The sequence below is a fragment of the Miscanthus floridulus genome, chromosome 18 (assembly GCF_019320115.1).
Source record: "Miscanthus floridulus cultivar M001 chromosome 18, ASM1932011v1, whole genome shotgun sequence".
In the NCBI taxonomy this organism is placed as follows: domain Eukaryota; kingdom Viridiplantae; phylum Streptophyta; class Magnoliopsida; order Poales; family Poaceae; genus Miscanthus; species Miscanthus floridulus.
Genome location: NC_089597.1, coordinates 103,665,584 through 103,679,341, shown reverse-complemented (window position 1 = coordinate 103,679,341; position 13,758 = coordinate 103,665,584).

The following is a 13,758-nucleotide window of genomic DNA, read 5'->3' as shown; positions in this document are numbered from 1 at the left end:
CAAAAATTAACATTTCACTGATTTCCAACACTTACAAAATTTCTAAGTCTTTAGCGTGTTACAGTTTCGCTTGCTCAACTTTGAGATGATATTACTCAGTATTGGTTGTGAATTAGAACTCGATCCTTTAATAGAAATTGTAGACGGTATGAAGGGCTACAACTTTGATTTAGATTGTTTGCGCTATTGCTTCACGGTTTAGGATATCGAGCGTCACCAACTTACGCTGTCAGGCTCGGGTGTCGCTCTGATGGCTTAACTGATCGCGTCTACAGTGATCCGACCGGTTTCAGAGTTTAAAAGCCGCGTGGCGCCGCGCGTCGCCGCCGGCCTGACCGGCCAGGCCACGTCGGGCCGTTGCACGCCTTCACCCGCCCGCACTCACCCGTGACCCCTCTGCGCCCGCATTTCCATTTCCTGCCTCCTCTTCGCCTTCCTGCAGCAGTGCAGCAGCCACAGCAGCTCTGCCGACGCCATTGCCGGCACAAGCTCGCACCGCGTCGTTCCTTCGCCACCACAGCAGCGTCGTCGTACTCCTACCGCACCACCGCGCCTGCATTGCTCGCTATCCGCGCTTGGTAAGGTCTCAGCGCCGCGCACGACCTCACCGGAGTTTCGTCGCCGTGCCACGACGTCATGGCCGAGACGTCTCCGACCGCCTCTAGCTGTGACAGTGGGTGTGTTAGCTTCGCCGTAGTATGTAGGAGCTCTACGTAGCAGTAGATCGAACTATCACGGTCACCTTCGGCGACTCACCGTTGATCCGCACCACCGTGCCACCATTGAAGCCACCGTCGTCGTTAGCTCCGGCGATTGGTCGAGTTAGTTAGCTCAATAGGTGTGGAAGGTCATGGTGGTCACTGTTGTGTCGGTGCCGTCACCGGAAAAGCTCGCTGTCGGCGAACTCTGGCCGATCCGCATCGAGCAGCGCCGCCTCCCCTATTTTTCGGTCACTAACGCACAGGCCCGTCTGATGCGTGGACCCCGTCCGTCAGCGACTGTGGATTAGAAAGATAGTTCATTTATTTAGATTTGAATGCCTACTTTGGAAAACCATAAGCGGAGTTTTAGAGGTCCAATTTTGGGGAACCAAATTTTGTTGTGTTCCTTAGTAAGTGTAGTTTTTTATAAAAATATGAAATGTACAGTTTCTTATATTTTTCTTGGTGATTAAAATGTATTTAAATAAATGCTTTTTGAATGTTAGTAAACTTGTAAAATAGATATCTTGAGCTAGAAAAGTGATAAAATTGTGATTCTAATTTTGTTGGTCTTGTGTTGACATGCTCTAGCTAGGAAAAATATTAAATTTACTGTAAACTTGTATTGGAGTAGGGTGTTTCTACTTATCTAGTAATAAATGGTATTTTCTGAGGAAAATTGTTAGGGATAAAAATATATAACATATTGATATGAAATTTTTGTACAGTAGTATGGAACTATATGATGCTAGGAAAAATATATAATCTATTGCTTGACACTTTTCTATAGGGTTTACTATTTTCACTAAAATAGGCATTGCTAGCTTGTCATTTTTGTAAAGGATGTTATACATAGTCAAATGGTATGAAACTTTTACAGTAGTCTTTTGGTAGTACTGGGAGGTCACTGTAATTTTCATGAGAATTTATTATGCAAATTTGGTCTAGGTTTATTATTTAACCTAATTATCTAAATAAATTAATAAAAGCATTTAAATAAATAGTTTGGGCTTTACCATTATGTTTTCTTGAGTGTAATTGATATTCTTGAACTGTTGGTAGACTTGGTGTTGTCAAATTTGGAATGCTTACATGTAGTAGAAATATTGTTGCTTTATAATTCGAGTTAGAAGGGTTTTCAGATAGATTCTGTGGTTTGTTATGTTGCATAGGGAAAATGATGTTTTCTGTAGAAATGGTTAATAACAAAGTTGTAGGGAACTTATTCATATATCTTGTGTTAAAATTTTAGGGCAATAGGACAAAGGGTTTAGGAGTTATAGCTGTTTAAAGTTAGTCTCCCGAAATGCTTGTTCTCTGGAATTTCTGGACAGCACTGGATAGATTTCTGTTTTGGTTAGGATAGAGTGTGAATTAGTTTTTGGTGATTAAATAAGAGTTGTAGGAAATTTTATAAGCCTTTCCAGAAAGTCAAGGATCATAGCATTTGGATAAGTAGAACTTCAGTTATGATGCTAAACTTGTAACTGTCATGTGTAGCTTAGATATTGCATTGTGTGAAATTTGTAAGTAGATAGAGAAGAGATATGCACCTACTCATTAGTAAGGAGTTAGCATTGTTATAATTTTGCTACTTAACATCATTGTTGTAGCACATACATTCCTCTATCACATCCTCCATGATCCTTCTTATGCATTCATGGGACTTACTTATGCATATGCATGCAATAGGTGCCACCGAGGAGATCACACTAGTGGAGCTCGACGTCGATCCATAGGAGGAGCATCAGGAAGTGCAGCACCAGGAGGTTCCCGGAGAAGGAGAGCCTAAAGTTGATCACCTTCCCGAGTGCCCGGATCACCAGCCTTCAATGTTCGTGAAAGGCAAGCCCCGGAGCATTATAAGTCTCCCTATTTTATTAATGTCACTTAAAGTTATTATGTTGCTGCATTACGTGACAGGAGTTGTTTGGAAACAATTGCTACATAATACCTTCCTTGATCAGAAATATCTACCATGAATCCTATTTAAGTCCAGGAACGTTTATCATGCTTAGCTATGCTTAGACCGGTAGAAGTGGGGTGATTTTCTATCACCTGCGAGCTATAGGTGATAACTTAATCACGGTTGGCTATATTGTGCTATCGTGGAACATAACCTGGTATTGTGGAATAAATGGAGACCGGGCGGAGTCTTATATGTGGTATTGTAGTGATTCCATCTGTGTCGTTTAAGGACCAGACGTTGGAGGTCATCTTGTCATGTTGAACGCAGCCTCTCACATAGTTGGCCTGGATAAGTTGTTCCGACCGCGAATCTGAGTAGCTCAATTCAGGCCAAGACCACGATTGGTAAAAGTGAGCACTCTAGATGGTAGTAAGGATGTGCGAAGAGCCATTGGCGTAAGCCCAAGGGCGGGTTAGAGTCCCAATCACCCTTGGTAGAGTGGTTCTCTGATGTGCGGCACTGGTCGTACCCACGAATTTGGTTCCTGAGTTGTACCAAAGGTGACCTAAGGCTACCTTCGCGCGGTATGCTTGGGTGTGTGTTAGGAATAATTTCCCAGCTGGGTAGGAATCGATTCGAATCGCCGTCTCTCCCGGATAGTAAGAACTTGACTTGAGTTCCTTCATCGTAGTAATTGATGGAAATGTTGGTTATGAGATTATGCAAGAACTCAACTGGATATGGTTATTATTGTGATGACTTAATGGTACCAACATGTTTGGCATAGGATAGTTGCTAATCTAGTATGAGATAGGATTAATAACTGGTGATTCACAATTAAAGATATGTTGGATAACTTATGCTTTTTCTGCAAATAATGTCTACCAGCTCTACTTATAAAGCCTTGCATACTCCTTGGTGTCTTAGTATATTAGTTGGATGGGTAAGTCTAGCTGAGTACCTTCTTGTACTTAGGGTTTTATTCCCATTGTTGCAGATAACGTTATGTATCATGGCTACTGCAAGAACTGCCTTGCTCCTGTAGTGGATGAGGACTAGGACCATGGGCAATGGTCATTCTGTATATCATCTCACCCTTTGTGCTTTTGGTTGGAGATGACTATGACACTGGCTTTGTATTAAACTATGTGTGATGTTGATGTTAAACTACTTTGCTTCCGCTACTTTCAAACTTGGTTTGTAATAATTATTCGAACTCTGATGTATGAGAAATATTTGTGAACTGTGATGTAACATGTGATGGGTTGTGTTGAATCTCTACGATCTTGGTTTGTATGTTGGTTGTTTGAGATCCTTCATGATTTCATTGGACTACCGGGTTTATATGGGCTCAAGTATGACGGTTTGATCGCTTCGGTGATTGCTATTGTACTTGTGCTCTTATAAATTGGACGGTTCTATGACAGCTGGTATCAGAGCAAGGATTCAACATTAAAACTTGTCATATGTGTATTTAAAAACAAAGGTTTTGTGTTATAAAAATCTAAAGTGTGCCAGTGGTCATCTCCTTTATGCCCAGTTAAGGACTTTTAGGTGGCTATTTAAGTACTAACATGGGGGTTTTTACTTTCATCGTCCATACGGCGTGCTATTGTATGGATGCCATTCACTTGAATGGTAATGTATGGATCAAATGCCTCTACGTCAAGGTAAGAAGGTAAGTTGATGAGTGGCATGACCACAAGATGTGAGCGTGCGGTCGGGGAGAGTTAGTTTTGATACGACTATGTATGCATGCTTGCATGTGTATATGGTGTGTATTTAATTGTGGGTATAAATTATCATCGGGTAGCTTTGATACAGAAATATATCTATGGATATACATATATGGAAATATTTAGTTGCAACCTAGAGCCTAGATTTACATTTCTGTACTTATATTTATTGGGTTGGGCTGAAATGAATTGTCTGCAGGTACACTAACAATGAAACATGTAGTTCGTTTAGCTACGATTATATCGAGCGAACGTATGTATGCCACCGCGTATGTCATTAGGAATTATTTTCTATGTTTGTGAGGACGTACGGAACGAGCATACATCATGATACACCATTCATTCATGTTCCTGCATTATTTCCCCCTTAATTGACCTTATCGTTATGTAACTCGTAGCTATCCTCGCGTTGTCTCACTCAAGTGTAACCTTTGTTACAGATGGTAGCCCCTGGAGCCCCGGTTGCTAGTGACACCTTTCTAGCACTGTTTGGGACTCCCACCTTACTGTGTGAGTGCTGAACTCTGTCAGATATGCGAAACCGCCTCAATACTTTTGGAGAGAAGTGGTAACCAAAGGACAGAGGTGGTATGATGTACGAGTCACTGTCGCAGCCCATGAGGACTAATCCTCAGTGGCAGGGGTGGTGTGTTGAGTCAGATGGACAGACCCCATGGGAAGGTGCCCAAGTGGCAGCATTTGAGGTTCTAAGTGAGATTTGTAAGGAATTTGGGGATGAACTTGTGAATGGACTAGTTGGATCTTTTCCCCGTGTTGATCGATCACAACTACTTGGACCCAGCCAGGTGGTAATGCTTTAGTCAGAGACAGGGATGAAAGAGCTAGAAGTAGCAGTGCTGGCAATGAGTGCTATGTATGCAGTCATGAGGATGTTTTATTCACGCCAAGATAGCTACTGTCAACTGCATGCTAGAGCTCCAAAGAGCACAGGCCGCATAGCGTAGGATGAGAGCACGTGTGCGCAGGCACCGAAGGGCACTCCGGGCAGCTCAACATGAGATTGATAACTTCACAGATAGGCCTTAGAAGCTTGCGGAGGCAGTTTGACCTTGCAGTGAGAGAAAGAGATGCAGCGCAGGATGAATTACATGGCGTCCGTGCTGAGAGGGACGAGGTTATTCGTCTTGCTGAAAAATAGAGAGGCAGCTAGGATCAGGACAATATTCTAGGCTGCTAGGCAGGCCACTAGAGTTTGAGCAAAGGGAGCAGGAGCTCGTTCGCCAGATCGAGGAGCTTCAGATTGATGTTCATCGCCTCAATGGCATAATCAACCCAATTATTCCTCCAGCCCCTAGCGGTGGAAGAAGAGCCTAATGTGTTGATTGCTGAAGATGATGGCATAGAGATGGATGCTGAAGAAGAGGATCCTGAAGAGGAAGAGGTGGAGCCTTGGGAGGACGACCATGGTGATGGTGTGTCTGACGTCGACAGCGACCACTCCCTAGAGTAGTTTAGCTATAGTAGTGCGAGCTTGATGTCTTAGCTCTTTATTCTCGATCATTATGTAACAGACTCGTAACGTAGGTCTCAATCGCATGATGTACCCTTGTGATGTATTGGAACTAAGCATGTACTACTTGTGACAATTGCACTATTTAATGGATTTCTAGTTGTGTTTGACATAAAAATTTGGCATGTATGGAACGCGTTGCGAGCACGATAAGCGATCATTTGGTGATGTTATGTTGTGGAATTGAATTATTGTGCCTCTGTGTTATTGTATGAATTTACTATTCTCTCTAGTAATTACAGTATGGCATGATTATATAATTCTTCTGCAATCTCTTGACATCATCCAATAATCACTTGTTGTTGCAATTTCGCAGATGACGCGCACTCGTAGGGGAACTTTTGGTGATGATGCAAGTGGTAGTGATGGCCGTGGCAATGGCCATGAGGATCTTCCCCCACCACCGCATCCTACCCCAGTTGAGATGATGGCTCAGCTCATGGAGACTCAACGTTCCATGGGTGAAGTGCTGCGTGGTCTCACGCAGAATGCTGGACAAGGACGTGGAAGAGATCAGCAGCAAGGACCTGAACCTAACCAGTTCAGCACTTTTAAGGACTTCCTCGACACCAAGCCTCCTGTCTTTAAGGAAGCTGAAGAACTATTGCAGTCAGATGAGTGGCTAAATACAATTCAATAGAAGTTCTGTCTTTTGAGGCTGACCGAGCACCTAAAGACAGAATATGCATCGCACCAGCTGCATGAACCTGCGGGCATATGGTGGAGTCATCATCGATCCACTTTGCCTGAAGATGCACAAATCACCTGGAATCAATTCAAGGTTGCATTTAGGGGACATTATATTCCCCCAGGTCTGATGAGTATGAAGCATACAGAATTCATGAGGCTGACGTAGGGTACTAAAAGTTTAACTGAGTATCTGCATGCCTTTAACAATCTATCAAGGTATGCCATAGAGTTTGTGGATACAGATGCCAAAAAGATTGCTAGTTTCAAGCGAGGACTTAGCCTGAAGCTGATGAAGACGCTAGCTAACAACAAAGTGCTACATTCAATGAGTTTGTTAGTGATGCACTAACCCAAGAGAATCAGAACAACATCTATACAACATCCAAGAATTGCAAGCGAGCTTTTAAAGCAGGAGTATCTCAGTCCAAAGCTCCTACCAATGTGAGACCCTAGTTCCGCCTCCCGCTCCAAAGTATAGGCCACCTCAAACGAAGGCGCGGCCTAGTCAGAACCAGAAGGTTTATCCCAAGGCCTACTCCATTGTCCTACCTAAGGGTAGCACTAGATAAGGTAGCTCCAACGTTCCACCTAACAGTATGCCATGCTGGAATTGTAACAAGACTGGCCATTGGGCAAGAAATTGTCCTAATCCCAAGAAGAACAACAACCCGAAGCAGGACAATTCTAATGGACGTTAGGGACATGTGCACTATACCACCATGGAAGAGATTCCCTCTAGTGAAGTAGTCACGGCTGGTATGTTTCTTGTGAATCATCATCCTGCCGTTGTTTTATTTGATTTTAGAGCTTCGCATTCTTTCATGAGTCCAACATTTGCATCCAAGTATGATCAGAAAATAGTTGTAGTAGACAAGGGTGGTTATTGTATAAGTGCTGCTGGGAGTAACATTTCTACCAATCAGATAGTTAGAGATGTACGCATCCAAATAAGTAAACGGGAATATACTGCAAACTTAGTGATATTACCGGGATTGGGTATTGATGTGATCTTGGGGATGAATTGGATGAAGAACCATGGTGTTCTTATTGATACCTCGACTAGAACCTATTATGTTGAGGGATCCCAAGAATAATGAGGCTTTTCTAGTACCCCTTCCTAGGGAGTTTGATCTCCATAATGTGGCCAATGCTATACAGCCTGTGACCCTTGCTGATATTCTAGTAGTATGTGAATTTCTGGATGTCTTTCCTGAGGAATTGCCAGGGTTACCACCGGACAGAGAGATAGAGTTCAAGATAGAATTGTTACCTGGTACCGCACCTATTTCTCGAAGACCATATAGAATGCCTCCCAATGAGTTAGCTGAATTGAAGATTCAATTGCATGAACTTTTAGAGAAGGGTCTTATTCGCCCCAGTTCGTCACCTTGGGGTTGTCCAGCCATATTCATGAAAAAGAAGGACAAGTCTTTACGGATGTGTGTGGACTATCAACCACTTAATGCTGTTACCATCAAGAACAAGTATCCTTTGCCTCGCATTGATATCTTGTTTGATCAATTGTCAAAAGCAAAAGTGTTCTCTAAGATTGATTTGAGGTCAGGTTATCACCAAATCAAGATTAGGCCGGAAGACGTACCTAAGATGAGCTTTTTCCACTAGGTATGGCCTTTATGAGTATTTAGTCATGTCCTTTGGATTGACCAATGCTCCTGCCTACTTCATGTATTTGATGAACTCGGTGTTCATGCCTGAACTTGACAAGTTTGTGGTTGTGTTCATCGATGATATCTTGATTTATTCTGAGACGGCAGAAGCACATGAAGAGCACTTGAGAGTGGTATTGTCAAGACTCAGAGAGCATAAGTTGTATGCAAAGTTTAGTAAATGTGAGTTTTGGTTGAAGAAGGTGCCTTTCTTAGGTCACGTATTATCTGAGGATGGAATTTCTATAGACCCATCCAAAGTGCAAGAAGTGATGGATTGGAAAGCCCCAACCTCAGTTCATGAAGTTCGAAGTTTTCTTGGTTTAGCTGGATATTATCGTCGATTTATCCCTAGATTTCTCCAAGATATCCAAGCCTATGACAAGGTTACTTCAGAAGGATGAGAAGTTTGTATGGACACCGGAGTGTGAAGCAGCTTTTCACACTTTGCGGACTTTGCTAACTACTGCTCCTGTGTTAGCACTAGCCTGACATTGAGAAACCATTTGATGTATTTTGTGATGCCTCAGGTACCGGTTTAGGATGTGTTTTAATGCAGGAAGGCCGAGTCATTGCTTATGCCTCGCGCCAGTTGAGAAAGCATGAAGTCAACTATCCAACACATGATTTAGAGCTTGCAGCAGTTGTCCATGCTTGAAGATTTGGAGACATTATCTTGCTTGGTAATGTTTGCCATATCTACACTGATCACAAGAGCCTTAAGTACATCTTCACTCAACCTGAGTTGAACATGAGGCAACGAAGATGGTTAGAAGTTAATCAAGGACTACAACTAGAAGTGCATTATCATCCGGGAAAGGCCAATGTAGTTGCTCGATGCCTTAAGTCAGCAAGTATCATGGTAATTCTTTGTTGGAAGATGGTTTCAACTTATTGCATCCGGCAGTCCTACACTAGTATCATAGTTAGTTGTTCTCTAGAGTCAAGATCATTGAGCTGCAAAAGACTGATGTTGGTATATTCCATATCAAGAGAAAGATGAAAGAAGAAGAGAGCAAGCATTTTCGATTGGATGAGAATGAGTGTTCTATGGTTTAAAGATCGACTTGTAGTGCCAAAAGATAGGAGAGTTGAGGAACCAAATCCTAGAGGAAGCTCATTCTTCCAAGCTATCCATTCATCTGGGTAGCAGCAAGATGTACCAAGATTTGAAGACTAGGTTTTGGTGGACTAAAATGAAGAAAGAAATTGTGGCATATGTGGCAAGATGTGATAACTGTTGCCGAGTTAAGGCCATTCATATGAAACCAGCAGGGTTACTTCAGCCACTATCCATTCCAAGTTGGAAATGGGATGACATTAGTATGAATTTCATTGTCAGACTTCCGAATACCCAAAAGGGTCATGATTCTATATGGGTAATTGTTGACCATCTTACCAAGTCTGCACATTTTATTTCTATCAATGTCCAGTATCGACCTCATCAATATGCAAATTTATACATTAAACAAATGGTCAGATTGCATGGTGTACCTAAGAGTATTGTATTAGATCGAGGACCCCAATTTGTTAATCATTTTTGGGAACATCTGCACAAGTACTTAGGTACCACATTGATTCGCAGCTCTGCTTATCACCCTCAGACCACAGGTCAAACTAAGCGTGTAAATCAAATCTTGGAAGATATGTTGAGAGCATGTGTGATTTCTTCCAAGGGTTCATGGGAGGATTGGTTACCTTTGGTTGAATTCTCCTACAATAATAGTTATCAAGAGAGTATCAAGATGGCTCCATTTGAAGCTTTATATGGTCGCAAGTGTAGGACCCCTCTAAATTGGATTGAGCCTGGTGAAAGAAGATATTATGGAATTGACTTTGTCAAAGAAGCTGAAGAACGAGTTCAAATCATTCAACAACATATAGAAGCTCGCTCAATCAAGACAAAAGAGTTATGCAGATAAGAGGAGAAGTCCTATTATATTCCATGTTGGAGATTATGTGTATCTAAAGGTATCCCCAATGAGGAGAGTACAAAGGTTTGGAGTTAAGCGAAAACTTGCTCCTAGGTATATTGGACCATACAAGATCATTGCACAAAAAGGACCAGTAGCCTACCAACTCCAGTTACCTCTAGAAATGAAAGCAATATTTAGTGTTTTTCATGTCTCCCAACTCAAGAAATGTCTTCAGTGTGCCCAAAGAAGCTATTGAACCTACTAGTATCAAGATTCAGTCGGATTTGACCTATGAAGAAAGACCCATTCGAGTGCTTGAAGAAATGGAAAGAGTGACCCGTAGCAAAGTCACTAAGTTCTACAAGGTGGTTTGGAATAATCATAGTGAGCAAGATGCTACGTGGGAATGTGAGGACTATCTTCATGAGGTTTATCTGAGTTTCTACAAGGAATGGTAGGTCTGCAATCTTGGGACAAAATTTCTTTTAGGGGGGAAGGGTTGCAACACCCTGGGTGTTAAGCATGCATTTAACCTTGACATTGCATGATCATAAGCATCCATGAGCATGCATGTGCATGAGCATTTCAATTGCTATACCTTTGTTAGCTTATATTTCATGTGTATTACTTAATTACCTTACTTAAGTTAGGGTTTTCATGGAACAAAAGTATGAAATGTGTGTGAAACCTTGGGAATTCTTTCAACATGTTTAGAATAGCATAAGGAACCACTTTGGTATTCATGACTAAGTCTAGTTTAGTCTCTAAGTCATTCATATGGTGTATGACATCTTTTTAAAGTGCTATGTTTGACCTAGTTTGAATTATGTCATAGATTCTTTGCATGGCAGTGAACCTTTAAGCAAAGTGTAGTGTTTGAGTAGATGAACAACTTTATTTTTGGGTCATGAGCCTAATTAAGTGCATAGCTTGGTCTTTTTGAGCTCACAAAAATCAACATTTCACTGATTCCAACACTTAGAAAATTTCTAAGTCTCTTCAGCCTGTTACAGTTGCGCTGGCTCAAACTTTGAGATTGATATTACTCGGTATTGGTTGTGAATTAGAACTCGATCCTTTAATAGAAATTGTAGACGGTATGAAGGACTATAACTTTGATTTAGATTGTTTGCGCTATTGCTTTCACGGTTTAGGATATCGAGCGTCACCAACTTGCGCTGTCAGGCTCGAGTGTCGCTCTATGGCTTAACTGATCGCGTCTACAGTGAACCGACCAGTTCAGAGTTTGAAAGTCACATGGCACCATGCGTCGCCGCTGGCCTGACTGGCCAGGCCACGTCAGGCTGTTGCACGCCTTCACCCGCCCGCACTAGCCCGTGACCCCTCTGCGTTCGCATTTCCATTTCCTGCCTCCTCTTCGCCTTTCTGCAGCAGCGCAGCAGCTCCACCGACACCATTGCCAGCACAAGCTCACACTGCATCATTCCTTCGCCACCACAGCAGCGTCATCGTACTCCTACCGCACCACCGCGCCTACATTGCTCGCTATCCATGCTTGGTAAGGTCTCAGCACCACGCACAGCCTCGCTGGAGTTTCGCCGCCGTGCCACGACGCCGTGGCCGGGATGTCTCCGACCACCTCTAGCTGTGACAGTGGGTGCGTTAGCTTCGCCGTAGTATGTAGGAGCTCTATGTAGCAGTAGATCGAACTATCACGGTCACCTCCAGCGTCTCACGTTGATCCGCACCGCCGTGCCGCCATTGACGTCACCGTCGTCGTTAGCTCTGGTGATTGGTCTAGTTAGTTAGCTCAATAGGTGCGGAAGGTCATGGTGGTCACTGTTGTGTTGGTGCCGTCGCTGAAAAAGCTTGCCGTCGGCGAACTTCGGCCGATCCGCGTCGAGCAGCTGCCGCCTCCCCTGTTTTTCGGTCACTGACGCGTGGGCCCGTCTGATGCGTGGACCCCGTCTGTCAGTGACTGTGGATTAGAAAGATAGTTCATTTATTCAGATTTGAATGCCTACTTTGGAAAACCATAAGTGGAGTTTTAGAGGTCCAATTTTGGGGAACCAAATTTTGTTGTGTTCCTTAGTAAGTGTAGTTTTTTATAAAAATATGAAATGTATCAGTTTCTTGTATTTTTCTTGGTGATTAAAATGTATTTAAATAAATGCTTTTTGAATGTTAGTAAACTTGTAAAATAGATATCTTGAGCTAGAAAAGTGATAAAATTGTGATTCCAATTTTGTTGGTCTTGTGTTGATATGCTCTAGCTAGGAAAAATATTAAACTTGCTGTAAACTTGTTTGGAGTAGGGTGTTTCTATTTATCTAGTAATAAATGGCATTTTCTGAGGAAAATTGTAGGGATAAAAATATGTAACATATTGATATGCAATTTTTGTACAGTAGTATGGCACTAATAGAATGCTAGGAAAATATATAATCTATTATTTGACACTTTTCTAGTAGGGTTTACTATTTTCACTAAAATAGGCATTGCTAGATTGTCATTTTTGTAAAGGATGTTATACATGGTCAAATGGCATGAAACTTTTACTAGTAATCTATTGGTAGCACTTAGAAGTCCACTGTAATTTTCTGAGAATTTATTAGGTGCACATTTGGTATATGTTTGTTATTTCACCTAAGTATCTAAATTAAATTGAATAAAGGCATTTAAATAAATAGTTTGGGCTTGACCATTATGTTTTCTTGAGTGTATTTGATGTTCTTTAACTGTTGGTATACTTGGTGTTGTCAAATTTGGAATGCTTATATGCTAGTAGAAATATTAGTTGCTTTATAATTCGAGTTAGAAGGGTTTCGGACAGATTATGTGGTTTGGTATGTTGCATAGGGCAAAACTGATGTTTGCTGTAGAAATGGTTAATAACAAAGTTGTAGAGAACTTCTTCATCTACCTTGTGTTAAAATTTCAGGGCAATAGGCCAAAGGGTTTAGGAGTTATAGCTGTTTAAAGTTAGTCTCCCGAAATGCTTGCTCTCTGGAATTTCTGGACAGCACTGGATTGATTTCCTGTTTTGGTTAGGATAGAGTGTGAATTAGCTTTTGGTGATTAAATAAGAGTTGTAGAAAATTTTATAATCTTTCCAGAAAGTCCAAGATCACAGCATTTGGATAAGTAGAACTTCAGTTATGATGTAAACTTGTAACTGTCATGTGTAGCTTAGATATTGCATTGGGTGAAATTTGTAAGTAGATAGAGAAGAGATATGCACCTACTCAGTTAGTAAGGAGTTAGCATTGTTATCATTTTGCTACTTAACATCATTGTTGTAGCACATACATTCCTCTATCACATCCTCCAGTGATCCTTCTTATGCATTCATAGGACTTATGCATATGCATGCAATAGGTGCCACCGAGGAGATCACGCTAGTGGAGCTCGACGTCGATCCGCAGGAGGAGCATCAGGAAGTGTAGCACCAGGAGGTTCCCGGAGAAGGAGAGCCTGAAGTTGATCACCTTCCCGAGTGCCTGGATCACCAGCCTTCAACGTTCGAGAAAGGCAAGCCCCAGAGCATTATAAGTCCTCCCTACTTTATTAATGTCACCTTAAAGTTATTCGTATTGATGCATTACGTGACAGGAGTTGTTTGGAAACAATTGCTGCATATACCTTTC